Consider the following 20479-nt stretch of genomic DNA (forward strand, 5'->3'; position numbering starts at 1 on the left):
GGAGGATATGAGTGGACACTGTTCTCTCTCACCAAGACGTTGCTATGGCCAGTCTTTCCCCCTGCTTATTTGCCTGTTTTTGTCCACTGCTGTTCCACACTCACCTCTTTTCTTCCCTCTCTACCTCACTGCAACATTCGCTTTTGAATTCATTTGTTCCTATTTCTTCTCTCCTCCTGCCTAGGAATGGAAATAGTGGATTAAGATTCTTACATCAAGGCCAACATATGCTGTACCTAGTAAACTCAAGTAACCCAAAATAGATATTTTATGTAAAGAAATGAACCTGGATTCCTCAGATGTGTACCTACAAGTTGTAGAACCCCTGAAATATAGTTGTTTGACCCATTTACTTATAAAAATTGACCAAACCCTCTAGAAATTCTTAAAATGCAGGCCTGCCTTATATTTAACACCATTAACTGCCTCTGAGAAAGTGTGAAAAGAGATCAGGTGTGAATACTTGAAGTGTTGGAGAAACCTGAAGAAGGCCGAATGAAAACCATATGCAATTTAAGAGGAAGAGTCTCTTTCTTATCCCATCAACCTGGTTGGAATACAGTGCTTGATTGGTATTTTGCAAATTCCTTCCAATGTTAAAGATCCTTACGTTCTAATGGAAAACAGCAACAATACAGGTAGCACAAATTTCTACAGCTAGATCTCATTTAAGATGTTTGTTTTGTTTTCCCACTGATATTTTAGTGAAGACATGTAGTGCTATAACAAATGGCCATCTGATGAAGTGAAACATTATTTCTGACTGAGAATAAAAGAAACTCTTACCTTATTTCTCTAACAAGTACCAAATCTCAGAGTTCAGCCACTGGATCTTTTGCTGTCATTAAAACAAAAAGGCTGCATTTCTAGCAAAAACTGAGTTGTTAAGAAAAGTTTCTTCTTGGGAGCTGAAGCTTCTTGAAGACTGAAGTTTCTTCAAGATTTTCTCATTCTTTGTTCCTTGGTCCAAAGCTTCTCAAAATTAATTGCAGTAGACAAAGATAAGTCTAAATGTTCACATAGAAACATTTTTTCAACCTAAGATCAAAGAGATGCAGGAAAACCAGGATGGAACATGGGTTAGTCCACAAAACCCAATACAGACTGAAAGTGTTTTAAAAAATATTCTTTAAGTGACATGAGTTTCAAAAATTCCCATAATTCTTTTACCTGTATGCTTTAACTAAAAGGGAAAAATGGGTCTTGTTGAGATTCCTGCATGACTAGTGCGGTCTTGATAGATACGGGATAACTCTGCCCAGGCTAATAGGAGTGCTCTCATCTGTCACTTTGGGAACTGTGTATCATTACTCCTTGCTGGATTGACCATCTTTAACCAGGAATAGAAGTTAATTCAGTCCATATTTGCATGAAGATATGGATACTTCATAATATTTATCTTAGAGAATGTTAGTATAAATGTTTTTCGTTGTGTGACAAAAATTTCCTTCCATCTCCAGTAATGGAATAGTAGAAAAAGAAAATTTCTTCTCTAGGTTCTTCAATTTAAAGATAGCATCATTACCAAAGGTTGTCTATGGCTTCCTCAGTCTTTAAAGCTTTAATAATCTGAGTACATATTTCATTAAATTTAAATAGTCTACTTACAGCTTGCAAACTTTAGTCTTCAGCCATTGAGATGCTATGTCTTTGAGACATTCTTATTTGAGCTAGATATGTTTCTGGCTCTTTTTGTACTTTTTAAGTTTTGTTGTTATTTTGTCTTTATTCCTAGAGAAAAATAACCCTCTCTTTTAGGTCTCTGCTCCTGCCAAAGCATCCCTTAGTAATACTTCTGTCCAAATAAAGTGAGAATGAGCAGTCACTGTAGAAATGCTGTATAAAAATAAAGAAAATCTGTGTAGACACAATTGAGTCAAAGAGAACACAGAATATTGGAAAACAGGAAGTGAAAACTTTCAACTAGACAACCGCTTCTCCTGTTTTAAAAGATCAAAGATCTCCAGGTACTCCTACAAAACATACATTTCAAAAACTAACCTAGTTAGTTTTTTTACCTAGTTCTAGTTACTTTAATCTGGAATTGAATTTTCCCAAAGATACAATAAGTGGTGCCAAAATTAGAGCTTCTGTTTGTTTAACAATGTGACATAAAGTCATTCCAATGATTGCTAACAGCAAACTCTTTCAATGTCCTGGTCTTTTTGACTAAGGCACTGATTCAGCACATCCTACTGTGGTGAGTCACTAGTAGAGAGGCTCCACTGAAGACATCTAAAAGCTGTGTCTCCAGTGCTAACCTCAGGGAATCATGACTCTCATACTGCCACCAATGATACTTATCCACCAATGCATATTTTCCACGGAATGCAGCTTTCCCTCGAGGTACATAGGGGGGTTCCCCATTCCTCTGCCTGTTGAGTGCATCTGGATTCTGTCTCTGAAGTAGCGTTGTGGCTGAAATCTGATCTCATGGTCAGATATAGAGTAAAAAAGTGAAATGTGTAAGCGCTGTTGCTTGCAATTTTAAAAATCATATGAAAGGGATACTATATCTTCCTAATAAAAGAGTAATCACTAATACACGACGTTTGTTTTTTAAAAAGGGGATGTAACTTCCATCCAGTTGTTAAAATATTAACCAGTAAGCAAAATGTTGAGGAATTAATCTTTAATGTGAAAATTGTTAATAACACTAGCAGTGCAGGTAATCTCAATAAATCTGTATTCTGAATTAGAGCAGAAGGAAGAGGACCTTTTTCACATGTAACCCTATCACCTAGTCTCCATCTCCCTATTTATTAAACTGTACGTATGTTTGTACTGGCTGTATCTCCAATGGGTAAGAGATACAGCTTTGTATCTACTATTCAAAATCAGATACTCTTATAAAGACCATCATAGGACAATATGTCAGTGGTGGCTTCAACAAGTGAAATCTCGTGCTAGAGACAAATGCCAGACAATAAACAGAAATAACGGGCAACCATATGGTCATTCAAAGTGTTAAGTGATTATAAAAATGTTAACCCCGTTTTAGATTAACAAGAATCGCAGTTATCCACAAAATTAATTGTCCAGATTCAGTATTATTTCTTGTGTGTTCTCCATGATCTAGATTCAACTAATTCCTAATATTTTTTATACTCAAAATTTGAATGTGCTGACATGGAACATGAACCAGTATCCTCTGTGGAGATGTATCAGTTAGCAATATCTAAATGCATCATAGTATCCATTTTGCTTTGTAAAAAAAAATAGAAAGCTCTGTTTGTAAAGTAATACCCTCTTCTAAATTTTTCTAGGGAAACTTAAGAAAATGTATTTGAAACAGAAAATATTGCTTATGAACCTGAAAAGAAAAAGCAAACTAAACGCAGAAAATTAACTGAATTATTAAGAACCATGCAGCTGGAACTCTCACTTTTCTAGTCTCACCAAACCCCAGAAACTAATCAAGACAAAATATGAAAGAATGAACTTTGTATAGCACAAGATTAATGGATTGTATTTAGACTTTGAGAGTTGTCTAGGAAACCGAAAGGGGGAAAAATGAATTTCTGGCTGAGAGGCTTACAGACAATTCTGGGCTGAATTTGGTTGTTACTACACAAGGAGGAAAATGCACAGAAAGTCAACATGAAAATAGAGTGCTTTATACCTGTGGTTTAACACAGCATATGAAAAACGCACATGTTTTTCTTCAAGGTGTTCATTCAAGTATCATGGAAGTACCAAATAAAGCTTACCCAAGCCCAAAGTTTGGAATGTTTTCCAAATGGATTATGGAAGTATGACTTCGATCTAGTCACTACCTGTATGTGATAAATCCAGAGGAGCAAAGCCTGTGAGTTACAGGTTCTGCCACCTCTGTAAAAGGTGTCTCGTGTCATGTTGAAATTTAGGTATATCAATGAAATTTAGGACTAATTAGGGGGCCGTAGCTTTAAGTAATACACACTACAGAATGATGGCCAGTGTTATAGCAAACAGCTACTAGAATCCTAGTATTCCTATTGTAACCCAAAATAAATATGTAGGACACAAATAACACAAATTGATATGTAGGAAGTGCATGACAAGTAACTTAAACTGGTGTTAGTAAAAACCTTTCAGGAAGACCCCTTTAATATTCATATCTTCACTCAGTAGGAAGAAATTCTTTCCTAATACAGGTTGAATTTTTTTATATTGCTTTTGGTCAGAACTTCTGTCTCGGGTCAGATTTTTCATATGATCATTTTGGCCTTAAATATTAGTGACAGGTTTTTCTTCAGACATTTCATCTGAATGGAAGTAAACATTAGGATTGCCGTCTTTCATTTCAGTCAGACCTTGGACTCTTGGGCCCTTTTGAGATTAACCACTTGCTTCTATCATCAAATTTATTCCACTCAGACCTAAAATAACTTTATAGATTGCCTTTCTTACTGTAAACCCTAGGACTTTTGCTTTCTTCTGTCATACACAAGTTTTACAGATGATTGGATTTTAAGTTAAAATACAGTTAAACAGAATTTTTAAAAATATTCAAAGCTATTTCTGATGAGTGGAATTTGCTTTGCTCCTTGACAGGGTGCAAGATTGCAAGTTAGGCCTATGCCTTCTCTCATCATTTAAAAGTGCGTGTTCTCTCTCTGTCTAACATAAAAGTTATCACAGAAAACCTGAATTTTTGGACACAATGTAGATTTAGGGAATTCTTTCCCTCAAGAGTGCTTTTCAATGGAAAGCATGCTCAAATATCTGTTCAAATAAGAACAATTCATCTGTGGTCAAAAATGTTTCACTTTGACCGTCACTGTGGAATTAGGTCATATTTTCTAAAATGTGTAGAGCTTCTTCATTCCTATGACTTAATAATCCAATTTTGTAGTCTCCCGGCTTGATCCTTAGTACTTAACCATTGCACAATCACATATACATTCAAAAGTAAACAATAGTAAGCAATAGTAACTGGAGAGAAATTTCAGTGCTCAAGGAAATCAAGTTGCCAAGTTAACTGCATCTGAGAAAAAAAAAATCCTGTGTTTTTTGGTGGGACAGAGGTGAATTTACCCTCAGCTTTCCAAGATCACCATACATAGATTTCAATAACAATAAAAAGGGATTAAAAACATTCTCGTATCAGTCTTGGTACAGTTACACAGTTGTACTCTGTGACTGGCTTTTGAGAAGGCAGTGACGGTTGTTTGATAAGAAAGGGCATTCAGTTTGACATCTGAAAACTTCTAATCTGGACATAATTAATATTAGACCAAGAACTTTGGTTTTCTGAGAGTATACTTCTGACCAACACAAATTCAAAATCCCTCAGTGTGTCCAAATACTAAAAGATAGTGCAATAGCACATGAGAAAGGGCAGAGTTTTCAGGATACTCAAACCAATGTAGGCAAGAATTTCAGACACATGGGCACAAATTCAGGCTACATGGATTCAGGAAATGTCTACTCCTATCCCAGGACAACCAGACAGTGAAAGGCCATGATTTATGAGAAATTATGGCAGGTTTTTTCTCAGTTAATACAGTAGCCAGGCCACATAGTGCAATGTTGCTCAGGAACTAGTCACAGGAACTACTGTTCCTGTGAACAATTAATTCACTTTTATTACTTGCTCATTTTAATTCCTCATCTGTATTTCTGTAGTTATTTTGAATAGAAACTTGTAACTTCTTAGAAACTCGTATACAATCATATGTAATAATACTTAATGGTTAAGCAGAGCATGCAACAATTAGTGCTAGCCCCAAATTTCACACATACATAAAGGAAGTTTCTCACTTCATATTGTTCTTAAAATAAATTATGTTAAAAGACAAAAAACACTGCTCCCCTCTCATATAAAAAAAAAAAGAGAGCCTAATATTAAATAAACAATGTCTAATTTAAGCATAGATAATCTATAAATGTATCTCTGTTCCAAGATCTTCCTGCTAAGTGGTTATCCTGGAGTATAGTAAAGGGGACCACAGAGCAAACAGAACTTATACTCTTCCCAGCCATTTTCTGGCATCTGCAATATTCCTTCAGGTTTCCTGGTGTCCTTCATACTTTCATTCAGGAAATCCTGCAAAAAAATACATGGATGTGCCTGATGCAGTGCAGGTGCAAGGAGTCAGCTCTATGTGCTGTTCAGCTGATCTATGTGTATGTAGTAACTTAAACACACGTGAAACATCAGCTTTGCTGAGCAGTTTGCTCAACAGTACACATTTGCAATCGATATATCTGGGATGTGCCAGACTCACTGCATATGGACTACACAGTCAATATGGTCATATCAAATGTGGTCATTTGATAAGGATATATGGCATCCAGCAAGTTGACAGATCAAGTCAGGAATCAAGTAGCAGGAAAAACAACTCCAGGTTGAAAGAGGCACCTCTGCACGTGGTAGCTCTATGATTACACTTGCATAAGTAAAACTACTCAGTAAGAAGAGATCAATAACAATAAAGAATTAATAACTAGACAAAAAGTTAATGTGAGTTTAAATAACCTTTTCCTTAAGGTTTTTACATGAGAAATAGCCCCATAAAAGCTTAAGCTCTTTTATCAAATTTAAACTTTTTTAGTTGCATTTTTTACAGTAAAACACATTCCATTATCTGTCTTAATTGGTAGAGTAAGTGAACAGTAATTTTTTGTAGGAACGCTTACCAAGACTCTTGACCAATTTAAATTTTAGCAACAATTTGAAGTGACAGTTTTGGAGTGGGCTGGCTAGTGTGTTTCCTTTGGTTGCGTTTTTTCCTTGGTTGTTTTTTTTGGGAGGTTTTGTTTGGTTGGTTTTTGTGGTTTTTTGGTTTGGTTTGAGTTGTGTTTTTTTGTAGTGGAAATAGATAATTTTGGGATGTATGATGAACAAATGAGAGACTAAATACTTTTGTGACCTAGAATTTAACTTGCTTCCTCCTCTTTAGGATTACAGTGGTAGCACACACACATTATGGTTACTCTAGAGCATATGGTGCTCCTACTCTATGTTTTGAAGTAATATAGTCCTTGCCTGAGCTGCTCTTATTTCAAGTCCCTGTGCTTTACCTCATCATAAGACAAGGAAGATCAAGCAATAACGCTATCACAGTCATTTCCTAGGGATAAGAGTTTTTCATAAAGAAAATATTGATGAAAGCAGATTAACTGGTTGCAGGATGCCAGCTCCAATATCAAGGTCCTATGGGAGAGCAGTCAATACCAAACCTAGAGAGAGAGACCATTGGCAATGTGCTTCAGAGCTTTTAATCAGGACTAGTAGCTGTAATGAGTAACAGCAGCTTTCCAATGAAGAGGATGCAATTTCCTATAGATGGATTTTATGGTGGTTGACACTTGATTTGATGGACTCACTGAAGCCACAGCTCAGTGTGTACATTTGTTCTATAAGCAGGCTAAACTAAGGAGCATCAGTTATATGATGATATTTTAAACCTCCTATTTTTTCAAGTGAGGATGAAAAAATAATCGTCCCTGAAAATGACAACAGTATATATTAGAGATTAACAGCTATAGCGCAAAAGTTATAAAGAGTTACACTGAGTGGCAAATAAGTTAATTAGACTTTTGAAAGTTAAGTTCCTAACTTACTAGAATTTTGTGATAAAGAACAGAGTAAATGTAACCTCCTGAAACTTACTTTCAGTAGTCATTTTCAGAGTTCAACAAATAGATCATCTTAACATATAAAGTACCAAATATCAGAAACTTGCATTTATTTTGCCTTAGGCTGAACTCAAGCAGAGTTCAAGCAATTTTTTCATTTGTCACCTTACGGCAAGAATAGCACATGGGTAAAAAGGGCCAGGATTTGCACTTTAGAGAACAAGGTCACAATTTTCTTCCCTCATACAAAAATCTCTCTTAATATCTGCTGTTCTCTGATCGACCCAAAGTTGTGGGAATCCAGCAATGTATTTAGTACATAGCATATACATAACAAATTTTGCAGGGCTGAGAATATGCTCAGCAGAAGGAAACAGATATCATCAGTCAGAACATTCCATCTTCCATCCCACCATCCTTTTTGCTTCTAAAATCCTTAGTCTTCTGAGGGCCCATAAATTTATCTCCATGCCTAATCTTCACAAGGTACAAGTTAACTCATCTAATGCTATCTGATGAAGAAAAAGAGGTGAAAACACAAAATGTGTCATCAGCATATTGATTAAAACCGCCATATTTTCTATACTTTCACCTTTCACTTGATCATTCCCCACTCCAGGTTACCTGATAATGCAGGGAAATGACCAAACTACCACTCTGACAGAATCTGAGAGAGCACTGGGGAATTGTTGCATGTTCTCCAATGAAAATGTGAAAGTCTCTACCTCTGCTAGCATGTAGTGTTATCTAAACACAACTTTACAATACTGAGCTCAATTGGCACACCTAAGAAAATCAGTACGGGCATTTCTGTTCCTTAGAGGGAAAAATCATAAGCTCGCAACACAAGCATCATTTCTGTAAATATCAAGGCCTAATAAACAACATATCTCTTTAACAGGTGCTATAAAGCTTCAAATGACTATACCAGCTCACATTCTATTATTTAAAAATCTTTCTTCCCAAAATGGAGATGTGCAACAGAGCAAAAATTAAATATTAATCTGTTAGAGTTAAGTCTTCTGCTGAAACTGTTTTATTGACAAATCACTTATGAAAGCACAAACATTATATGTTTTTTTTAAAAAAAAATATATAATCTTTCTTATTAATTTATTTATTTTGAAGTAGCACAAGGACACCACAGGCACATTGATTTGGCACCATAAAAATACAAATTAAAAACTTCATTCTTTCATATCACTCCCTCAGGTACAGGCCTCACTTGCTACTCTGAGTACCACCTGAAGACCCAATCCTGCTTTCTTATGTGGGTTGAGATGGTGATTTGTAAGCAGTGGGCTCCTTATTCTGTTGTACGGTTTTGGGGTTGTTGTTTTTTTTTAATTTCTACTGTTTGCTCTTGGTGATAATTTCCAAATCAATACTACGATAACGTACATAATTTTAATGTGAATGTGTGTCTATAGACCACTACTTAAAAATCCACGTATCAAAGTGATCTCGAATAGATAGTTTCCTTTTACCTTTAGTAACTCATGGCTTAAATTATTACTGATAACAATGAATGAGACAATAGATAAATGGACAATCACATGAAGAAATATAAAAATTATCATGCTGATTTCTTCAAACAGTCCTATTAAGGAGCACATATTAAGCTAGCCAGCAATGTTACAGACAAAATCTGAACTGTGGACGTCTGATTAATTAACAGTTGGTGAGCCCATTCTCTTATACACACAGACACATAACCATGCAAAAAAATGGCACAGAAAGAAAATATTTTCTTATATATCTTTTATAAAATCTATCTAGTAAGAGAATTTCTCCAAATACCACATATATATTGAAAATATCAGTAACGAACCACCTAGATTTTATTCCTGGATCATCAGAATCTGAGATGCTCAGAATCTTATGAGACCTGCAGTTCCTGAGCCTGAATATCACCAGATTTTTCTTCTTAGGAAACAAGGTCACTTTTATGAAATGCTATGAATTAATTTAGTATACCTTGATTATAAAATGGTCTGATTTTGCAAGTAAGACTATTGCATCACAACATTACATTAAGAGTAAGAGGCCAGATATCATATTTAACAAGGTTAAAATGAAAAAAATCACACCATCATCACAGTCAGTCAGTACAAAATGGCTTTGAATTCCCCATTCCATCTTTGGCTCTGCCTTAACAGCAAATCAGAGGGTAAAATCCGATTCTGAAATGTGGAAAAAATCATATTGCTAAGATTTATTTTGGGTACAATTAAATGTTTTGCCATCTTACCTGAATGAAGGAGAATGACAAATCACTGCAAATCCCAGCATCCAAAAATAATGTGATAATATATGTCTCCTCCTGAAATAGTCCAGATTTCCATCCACAAAGCCTTACTAATTAATTATAATTTCTGTATTCTCAGTGGAAAAGAAAACACAGAGACCTTTCCAGAATCCTCTCTGATGCTGCCTCCGCTTCCTGTTCTCAGTCTCACTCTATGGCACCCAACATATATCAGAAAACAGCTTATTAGGAGAAGGGGGGTGGGGGGTGGGGGAATGGAGGGGGAGAAGTGAAAAAAATGCAGCACCTAACGTGGCAGCTCCACCTACTGGTAAAGATAATGAACACGTACAAAGCATCAGTTTATGAGGCTTCTTTATCCCAGTTTATTCTGACCTACACTTCAAACAGCTCCTGCGCAGTAAGTTCCCCCAGGCAAGAAGCAGAACAGACCAACAAAACCACACCAATTATTGAATGACCATTTTAAAGACTTTTGCTTAAAATAATTACATTTTAAAACAGTTGGCTAAATACATTCAGTAGAGCATTTAGTTTTAAATGTGCTGTTTCCTTTAAAAATCCATGGGAAGAGAGGACTGTGTAAATAGAGAGCACAGACACTGACTGCATCCCTAACTGGTGTGTGCTGAACTTGCTGATTCTCTTGATACTGTCTTATTCATTAAATACTAGTATGCATTTTTGGCATCATGTTGATTTCTTTTATGTGCATGAAACGCACTATGCTTAAGTCAAAAGCATAGCTCAAACTTTTCCCCTTTGACAGAATTCCAGGGCATGTGCAGATTTACATCTGCTTACCTAGGATTCCTGTGGCCATCCTGGGAAGAATTATCAGAGCAGTGACTCCAGCACCACCTGGTCCACGGGCAACAGTGTTGAGTGAATAATGCGCTTCAGGCAACATATTATTTTGTCCTGCATGTCAGTTTGAACAGTATTGTGTCTGTGGAAAGCAAGAGGTAGAAACGCTGAGCAATGTCAGCAAGTGTGTGCAATGTATCGACTCATAGCCTTGGGTCATAGACCACTACAGTTCCAAACTAATTTAAAATTAAGCTACCAGCTTTATTCAGTCATTTGGGATTTAATGAACAAATGTTATTCAACAAAACAAGAAAAAAATAATATAAGACACAATGAATATTTTGCTCTCTGGTAGCGGCTGTATTTTCTTTAAGTACTGCTTCAGTAGTGGCTAGAGGTACCCCATTCTCTGTCTCACTGGTCACATACTTGGTTTTGGAAGTGAGGACTCCAGGGCAGCTAGCACATTTCCAGCCTGACGGCCACTACCAAATCACAACTACACAAAGCAGCAGTAGTGGTGACAACTGCCTACAGCTGATGTCCCTCATCTGTAATATCATACAGATATCCCTGTTTAAATTAGCATACTTAAACCACAATCCCTAAGCATTTGTGACACACTGTGAGTAGTCCTTTTGATTTCAGTCGTGCGTGCTGTGTACTCAACAGATATAAATACCAAATTCCTGAATCTGGCTACTAACAGTAAGCAGAAGTAAATTTTCAGGGGATGTATGTATTCTGTATGTACAGAATAATCTCTGTATATTAAGTGAGATAGATATGCCCCCAGCTTCCAAATGCAGCTGTATTACTTGTTTGTTTTTGTAAAACTGGGGTACACAGGGACATCCCTGATCACACTGTTTAAGCAAATCCCCCCTTTTATTTCAAAGGAACTTTGAGGGTGTGAACATATACCACAATTTTATAAGAAAAAAAAAATTGTTCTCCCTTTGGTTTTACTATTTACATTTTTTAAATTCCAGAAGTTAGGAAGTAATGTATTCTTAATTTAAAAATGTTAATTGTCTCTAAAGAATTGGCTTTGCTTTCATAGGATTATGTTAATTTAACAAACGCAAGTCCTCAAGTCCTGCATTTTTTGTGGCAGTGTCCTTATATTGATTGCAATCTTTTCTGATATACCAGTTGACACAATGACTGTACATAATGTATTTGTCTGCACCAAGACAGCCTTCTCATAAGTGTAGGTCTGGTACTAGAGAAATGTTGTGTCACTGATTTAAACAGTTCAGTCACCAACCTTCACACTAAAAGAAAAAAAATCCATAAAGTTTGGTTTGTAGAAATGATCGTGCCACACAAAATCGGGGTTAATATTTGTTTATGAATATGGCTTGTATATGGCCCTTATTCTTATTAATCAATGTACAGGGTTGCCTGTATACTGGTTCAAATTCATTGGAACCAATTAGAGTCTTTGATTTACTGAAACAGAGTTTGAATCATGTTCTTAAGGACTCCTTAGGAGTTTTTTAATCTATCAGTAGAAGAACATGGCAGAAACAAATAACTATGCAATTTGCATAAATATACATTTCTACTATAAAATCACCAAGCCATCCATATGGAACAACCCCCACACATGCCTGAATTTTTAAACATGAAAATTTTGTTTTTAAAAATGATCTTTCACCACAGATCTATATAAAATGTATGATATACAGGCAATACATACTGTGTACATCAAATGTATACATACTACGTATACAAAATCTCTCTCCCTCCTTGCCTCTGCCCCACTAAATTTCACTGAACAGCTGACCGCCAGATCTGAAAATGACAGATCTGGAAATCAGAAGTGGTCATTCAAAAGACAACAGCAAATAGACTGCTTTGACAAAAGTAATTTATAACAATACCAGCCTGGCAGCTCTTTCAATTTAAATTATTAGTACAACTTATCGTGAATCATCACTGAAAGTTTATTTCAGAAATTACATTTAAAAATATAACTTGAAAAGCCCTGACATTTCTAAATAGTCTTTTTGTCCAAGAATCTTGCCCCAGGTGCATTTGTGCTCTCAGTAACGAGCGAATAAATGCAAAGCTATTTAGTCACTTTTAACTAAACAGCTGAAACAGAAATGTTGAAGTATCTTAGTTGAAAAGAGAAAAATAATTCTCGAGTGTTAAACATGAATGAATACATTTCCTGTATGAGGTTTCGTAGAAGGGCAAGCCCTGTACATAGTTTGCATGTAACTTCTCAGCAATGCAGACATCAGCTTGTTTTAGCATCAATTATTTTGTTTGATTAATACCATTAGTTTTAGCCAATAACTCTCTTTGTTAATTCTCAGGGACTATTTGGAACATTAACATGTACTTAAAGGCACCAAAATGTAAGACATGCTGTCATATCTATTCCTTCAACTACTTACCTACATTAGCCTTTGAAAGTGACCTGAAGTGCAGTATTTCACTAAGTGTGATGAATTTGACTTTAATTCATGTTCAAGACTGGCTGATGTAAGTGTATAAACTTTATTTCTCCACCTTTGGTTTATTTCTTCTTTTCTCCTTCTTGTCTCTAGAGTGCTGAATCAAAAAAAAGCCACAAAACACACACACACACACACACACACACACACACACATAAAAAACCCAACACACCACCAAATTAACACAAAAAATTAATTAAAAACAAGTCTCAAGGATAAACCACCCCAACCACCTTCCATATGTGCCTAAGTGCTTCCAAAATATTGACCTCTAGCTACAACTTTCCCATCATTCAGGTAAACTACAATCACAGTTATAAAATTATTGCTAGCTGAAAAAAAATGTACACAACAATCACAGATTAAAGTCGTCTTAAAATATTGATATTATATAAATAGTGTACATATATACACACAGACATTTTGTGTCTATATATAGAGAGAGATCTTGTTTATCTACATTTTGAATAAGTAAGTTTATCATGTGAGACAGCTATCTGTTTAGTCTAGTGGTCTATCAGTGATTTCAGTTTCAAAGCTCAATATAATTAGCAGCAAGGAATAATAAAATAACTGGTCAATAAACCATTTCTTTTCTTCTGCCAGCGATCCTCAAGCTAGAGGTGAGTCCATGGGGCACACTACCTGGTTGCAGGAGCTTCACAGCTGCCTTCACTGCACATTGTTCATTACTTAGTGAAAGAGCTGCTGAAAAGTGCCATAGGTTGACTGGAACAGTGGTAATTTCCCACTATCACAGTATCACAGTATCACAGTATGTTTGGGATTGGAAGGGACCTCAAAAGATCATCTAGTCCAATCCCCCTGCTGGAGCAGGAATGCCTAGGTGATGTCGCACAGGAACATGTCCAGGCGGGTTTTGAATGTCTCCAGAGAAGGAGACTCCACAACCTCCCTGGGCAGCCTGTTCCAGTGCTCTGTCACCCTCACTGAGAAGAAGTTTCTTCTCAAATTTAAGCGGAACCTCTTGTGTTCCAGCTTGATCCCATTACCCCTTGTCCTATCATTGTTTGCCACCGAGAAGAGCCTGGCTTCATCCTCATGGCACTCACCCTTTATATATTTATAAACATTAATGAGGTCCCCCCTTAGTCTCCTCCAAACTAAAGAGACCCAGCTCCCTCAGCCTTTCTTCATAAGGGAGATGCTCCACTCCCTTAATCATCTTCGTTGCCCTACGCTGGACCCTCTCCAGCAGTTCCCTGTCCTTCTTGAACTGAGGGGCCCAGAACTGGACACAATATTCCAGATGTGGTCTCACCAGGGCACTAGACATGTGCTAGATGTTTCTGCCCTCCAGCATGTGGCAGGCACTGCATCTGCTGCCACTACAGAAGTAATTTAGGAATTTCTGAGTGCTAGAAGAAATATTCCTTCTAATCTTGTTAGTCTTCCTTGGTATGTCTGTTTCAGCACAACACAGGAGAGTCATAGAGGGCAACTAATTCATAAGTGTCCTGGTTTTGTTAAAAACAAGTTTCTCTTTCAGTGAATTTTGCCTGTCAGCTAAAGCCTTCATATTAACTGCATTTTCCTGGAGAACCAGACACATGTTTTGGTAAACCTAGCAATGGAATGCAAACTTATTGATAAGCATGGATGGACATCTCGCGAGAGGGGCAACGAGAAACCGGTGACCAAGAAACTGACCAACTGTGTATAACATTCCATTCACGTGAATACTTCATATAAAAGTGGGAAATCACGAGGATCTCGTCCCTTTTTGCCTTTGCTTTTTCCCTTCTGCTTATGGCCGACATTAGGAGAGGACCTTGCTAGTTGTCCCTGCGAACTAAGGCCTAGTGAGAGACTAAATCCAGCTCCGGTTGGCTGCAGAGTCTAATCCAGGACTTTGGGTGCCAGCTCTGCAGTTGCTGAGACTTTCAAGATTGGTTTTGTATATTTTGTATTATTTTCTCTATTCTTATTAGTAGCATTAGTAAAACATTGTTAATTTTTCCAACTCTCTTCTCTCTGTCCTTCTTTCCCTCCCGATCACCTGTCCTGAGTGGGAAGTGGGGAGAGGGAGGGGCAAAAAAGGGGGAAGTGGGGGGAGAAGAGGGGGTTAACAATACATCTGCCAGGGTTTTATTGTCACCCTGCAATCTTAACCCTTGACAATAAGGTAATACTCTTTTCTGCATGACAAAAATACACCTTAAGAACTTACAGATATACAGGCCAACAGCTTAAGAGAATTCTGAAAAACACTATATATTTATGTGAGTAATAATAGTTAAAACAGGGAGTGAGCACTGACTCAGATAATAAAGATTCAGTATCTGAGGCTTGCAAGCTTCTTCTGTAACTTGCAGAACAGAATGTATGTTTGTATCTCAGTTCCTCACCTATGGAATCAAGATAATAATTTCTGACTTCAGAAGGGGATATAGGATAAATTAATTTTATTAGCCAACCATGCTGTAGAGAACAAGACTGAAGAAGAATTTCAAAATTCCTTGTAATGTCCAAAGAGGCCAGCCAGGCCTAGAAAGCACTATATATTCACAGGACACAGACCATGTTCCAAAGAGTCTACTATATATATATGACAAGATCAATAAACAAAGGTGAAATGCAAGCAAGCAGTTTCAGAGTGACCAAATGCAATTTCAGATAGACAGATTTTAAGAGATGGACAAATGAATTAAATGATACCTCAGCAACAAGTGCACTAGTGCTCTCTGAGCTAGTAACAAAATCTAATAATGTTCTCCCAGGACACCTATAAACAGAGAGATTGCATTCATATGTTTTCATTCCATTTATTGCTACTGAGTCATGTGGTTTAATTGGTCAGACGAAAGGTAATCATCACTTGGAGAGAGGGGAAGTTTTGTTAAGCAAACCTCAAGTTATGATTTATTTATTTGCTAGTCTTTAAAAGCTGGAATGCCTAGAAGAATTGCTCAGTTTAATATAATAATATATGCTTGCCAAGTTGATTTTGCATTAGAAAGTTTTTCTCCATCTCACAGTATGCCTAGCAGTTATCCACACTAAAAATAGTACCTTTATAATTAAACCATGAAAATATACTACAATGAGAGAGATGATACAACATTTTAAACATTTGATTCTAATATGTTAAAGAAAAATAACTTTTTTTGGCCAAAAATGATAAGGATACAGAACATGTAAACTGCTTAGTGCACAGAATTGTGAAGTAAGCACAAGTTAATGCCTTAATGGTTCTGACTATAGGCATCCTAATGTCCCAGAGAGCAAAGACTGAAGTGAAAGGTACTTTCAAGAACTGTTGTACACATTCCTCTTCAAATCTGTCTTCACTGTTGGTCATTAAAAGTTACTTCAGTGTTAGCCCCAAACAGCCAAAAAATGACTAGCTTTACATTTTGAAAACATTATGAATGTGATTTAAAATATTCCCTTCTTCAAAAGTAATTATCAAGACCAAATACTTTTCATTCCATGGAAAAATTCTCAGAAATCTTTTAAATTCTAAAGCTGTCTCTCTTCTTAGGCGGAGGTAAAAAACTGGCAGCCTGCACTACTACATCTCAGATGCCAAGATTTCAGATATAAAAGTAATGTAACAAAATTAAAAGATTGCTGATGTTTAGTAGTCACTGGAATAATTTCTGTTAAAGTAACTCTGAAACAGGGAAAAAATATGCTTCATATTTAGAATCACCTTAAAGTTCAGTTTCACTTCATTGAGTAATTTGTAAAGGTGACTCTCAGACTTTACAGGCAAGAATGATAGGCTTTATGATTTCATCAGAACTAAATAACAAAGGCTGAAAACTTTCAACAGAGATTAATTTATGTCTTTTAATAAGATGACACATCAAGGAACCATGAAACTATTCGCTCTGCAGACCTGTCTTTTGCCTTAGCCATTTACAGATTCAGGTCTAGAGTTTGAAAGTTAAGAGATTTACGGATCAAAAAGACAAAAAGGAAAAGTAAGGGTTCTAAATATGTGAAATAGCTATTTCTTTAAGGCATTTAAAGGACAGGCGTAGATAAGTGTCTGTTGGCCAGAATGGCTACTGGCATTGCTCCTTGGGCTTAGCATCCTGTGCGCTGTGGAAGCTGAAGTTTGACCTTTTGCTCCATCTCTTCTGGGGAAATGTTTTTGCATGATTTAATAGAATGGTTATTTTTTATGCAGATGACTGTTAGCCATGCACTGAGAGGCAAAGAGAAATTTCTGGTAGAAATGAGCACTTTCAGCATGGTTGAATAAGCAAAAAGATTCTTCTAGCTATCCTAGTTTTAAGACACTTAAATTAAAAAAAAAAAAAAAAAAAAAACACAGAAAATGAGATTTGTTGAATGGATATTTGTTTTCATTCCTATATAATTCCTGTGAATATGATGAATAAAACCATGAATAAACCATGTTTGTAGGTGTTGTTAGAGAGTTTTACTAGATTTAGAATCGGCTCTGAAAGATTTACTGGAATTTGTTGATTCTCAGAGCGCTCTTCTGAATTTTTCATAGAAACCTCTTCTTTTTTTTTCTCACATACTTGTAACTGAGCAAGTTTGTGTCACTGACAATTGCAGGTTTTATAAGAAAATGTAAATTTAGAAAAGTCCTGTGAATTTCAGCAGTTAATTTATTGTGTTTGACTTCTTGTGGCATTTTACTGTGGTATATGTGAGATACTATCATATCTCATTTTCATTGTACTTTTCACAGAGATCACAGAAAAGCAAAGCTAGCTTTGCCAATGAGCTTTGCCATTAAGATGTAATTGTCATATGCATGCAGATTATAGAATTGAGAGAGTGTTAGACTGTAGAAGGATTAGGATTACAGAATATTAAAAAGAATAAAAGTTCCTCTGAGTTTGGGAGAGAGAGAATAGTGTTTCTAATGGACCTGAAATGCATGTTTCTTCCTAGTACGCCTTTAAGTAACTCGTTACTCTACACTTAAGAAATACATACTTGTGTTACTATAAGCAATAAAAATTCAATCTCCAAATATCTTGTAACACTAACCCCACTTTTAATATTTCATATTTTATTAATTCAAATTATCTTCAGGTTTTTTTTAGATAGCATAGAAGTTTTTATTTGGTTTAGAAAGTAGGTGGAATTAATACTCAAAATGTGAATGTTGCATATTCCAATGAAATTACTGTTTTGTGGAAAGTACATTCAATAAGTGACTTAATTAAAGTAGACCTTAGAATACCAGCTTCACCGGTTTAGGCCTATAGGAGGCCTATATTCGTTCCTGGTGCATTTGCACATCGATCCCAAGCTGTGGGAGGGTACTCAGAAGTGTGTAACGCCCCGTGCCCTGGGGGCTCTGGCGCTCCCGAGGGGCGCGCTCCGCGGAACGCCGAGGCCGCTGCAGCACCACGGACAGCGCCGCACCCCACCCCACCCCCCCCCCAACTCCGCTGGACGCGTCAGTCAAAATTGCCTGTACTCTTTTTTTTTTTTTTAAATATAGAATGATCTTTTAGAGCAAAATTTCCTTAAAACACGGTCAAATTAGAGTGTACTGTTTTGTGACAACAGGATGTCTAAGACGCTCATCCCGTGCTCACACAATAGGTATTTTGACCTATTATTGTCATTACTTGAACTATTTTAGTACTTTGGAGTTCTTTCATGGTCCCAGATCCCATTGTAGGGATTGAACAAGCATAGAAATCTGTATTTTTCCTGAAGAACTGACAGTGCAAGGGTTTGTGATAACTGTGATGAATGGTTTAAGCTGCTCTACAGCAGCTTCCCTGTGTTGACATTAGTGATTTTTGTGATGAGTTAGATCATGGACCCTAATTAAAAGATCCATGGGTTTAATGTAGATCCATTCCTAGTTAACTCTTCCACTTTTTCCTCCCCTATCACTCCTGTTTCAGTGCAATGACATTTTCCTCCACAGCTGAGGGTTGTTGAGCCAGCCCTGCATGCAGGTGGCTGTCAACTGTTTGATGGGACAGAGCAGGGCTAAGTGAAAGAAAACTTTTAAAGAAATAGAGAGACAAAAGTAGACACACTCAGCTATACAGCATTCCAGTATAGGGCATCCTTTAGTAAAAGTAAATCCGACATTGCTATCATGGGGATCATGGCTAGGGAGCACTGGGGTGAGGCAGTCAACTTCTATATTAGTCTTTTATAACTAACAGTATTCAGAGTACCAAAAAGCAGTTTCAAGATGCTATAAAATACAGATGAGAACCTTGTATGAAAATAAGTAAAACAGATCACCATAAAAACTCTTTCCTGAGCAATAGTGTAAATCCACGCATCTGTTCCTTTTGTTTTATCTAACTTTTTTTCCCCCTCTGGCTTTTAATAAAGATATAAGTGTGATTTATATTTTGCAGAATCAATCAAAGGGGGAAAATGCAGGCACTCTTATTTTCTACTATTTTGTAGTGGTGGGTTCTGGATGAAGAATGACTTCTTTATTTTTAAATATAATGTGCATTAGTACATGGTAAAATAAAGGTATCTGGCAGAACCTTGAGTTTTCTTCAGTTATTTATATGGAGATGCATACAAATACTTCATAAAAAAAAAAAAAAAAAGTTGTGCAGACTAAATCTCAAACCAATTTGTAAAAATATTTAAGCATTCATTAGTCCTAACATACTTACTTTATTTTAAAGCTGTATAAGCAAGGGCTGATACGGGATTTAAAACTGAAGCACAGTTGTTTTGCCAGGGAGTTGAGAATCCCCGCGCTCCTCTCCTGGCCAGGAGGTGGAGCTCGCACGGACCAGGCGGCTCCTCGTTCCCTCCCCCGCATCTCCAACCACCGCCCCCCCCCTTCGCCCCCCCCGCTCTTTTTTCCCCACAACCAATTTTCTGATCGATGCTGGGATTCAAAGAGTGAATCTCAGAACAGGAAGCAGGCGAAGAGACTACAGAATACTGCAGAGGTTCCTTTGTTGCTTTGATGGGGAGGTTCTTTCCTCATATCTTTCCTTTTTCATTTCAGTGAAATTAAGAGTTTACAAGCTGCTTTGCTCAGGAACCTGAACCTGCAGTAGAAGAAGCCTCATCATCTACAAGTGTATGGATATTTCTTATGCCATGATTTATAATTCTCTTTTAATCAGGTAAGGCAACATGATATTTAATCAAAATGCTTAAGTAACAAATTCCAGTTATTTTGTACCAGGATTCTTCTCTTGTGGTGCCACACCTAATTTTCAATTAATATTAATAGAGCAAGAGGAAAGGAAGTAATAGCCATCTTTGCCACTGCATGGATTTTTCACAGTGTTTAATTAGGTCTTAGCGCAATAATAAAAAATGTTGTTCTTTTGAGTTCTCTTGTCCTATGGGTTTTTAAGATTGTATGTTTATCATTAGAATTACTCTTGACTTTCTGTTTTTT

General features: G+C 36.6%; 2 protein-coding genes across 9 annotated transcripts in view; one reads left to right on the forward strand and one right to left on the reverse strand.

The window, feature by feature from the left end:
• The window catches only part of LOC102092085 (sodium channel protein type 3 subunit alpha), a 76909-nt gene extending 66869 nt beyond the window's left edge, over positions 1-10040 (reverse strand). For 3 of the 6 annotated variants that reach the window (XM_065068708.1, XM_065068712.1, XM_065068707.1), the window contains exons 1-2: positions 9818-10024; positions 787-1038 (exon numbers count right to left, since the gene is read on the reverse strand). The gene's annotated coding sequence lies outside the window, so the exon portion shown is untranslated. Of the gene's footprint in view, positions 1-104; positions 181-786; positions 1039-9817 lie in introns of those variants that run through there. The other 3 variants (XM_065068710.1, XM_065068709.1, XM_065068711.1) reach the window with 3 other exon arrangements.
• A 9919-nt stretch (positions 10041-19959) lies between these two features.
• The window catches only part of LOC102092265 (sodium channel protein type 2 subunit alpha), a 75771-nt gene continuing 75251 nt past the window's right edge, over positions 19960-20479 (forward strand). For all 3 annotated transcript variants that reach the window (XM_065068714.1, XM_065068717.1, XM_065068716.1), the window contains exon 1: positions 19960-20198. The gene's annotated coding sequence lies outside the window, so the exon portion shown is untranslated. The remainder of the gene's footprint in view (positions 20199-20479) is intronic.

The sequence above is a fragment of the Columba livia genome, chromosome 7, assembly GCF_036013475.1.
Source record: "Columba livia isolate bColLiv1 breed racing homer chromosome 7, bColLiv1.pat.W.v2, whole genome shotgun sequence".
Taxonomy (NCBI): Eukaryota; Metazoa; Chordata; class Aves; order Columbiformes; family Columbidae; genus Columba; species Columba livia.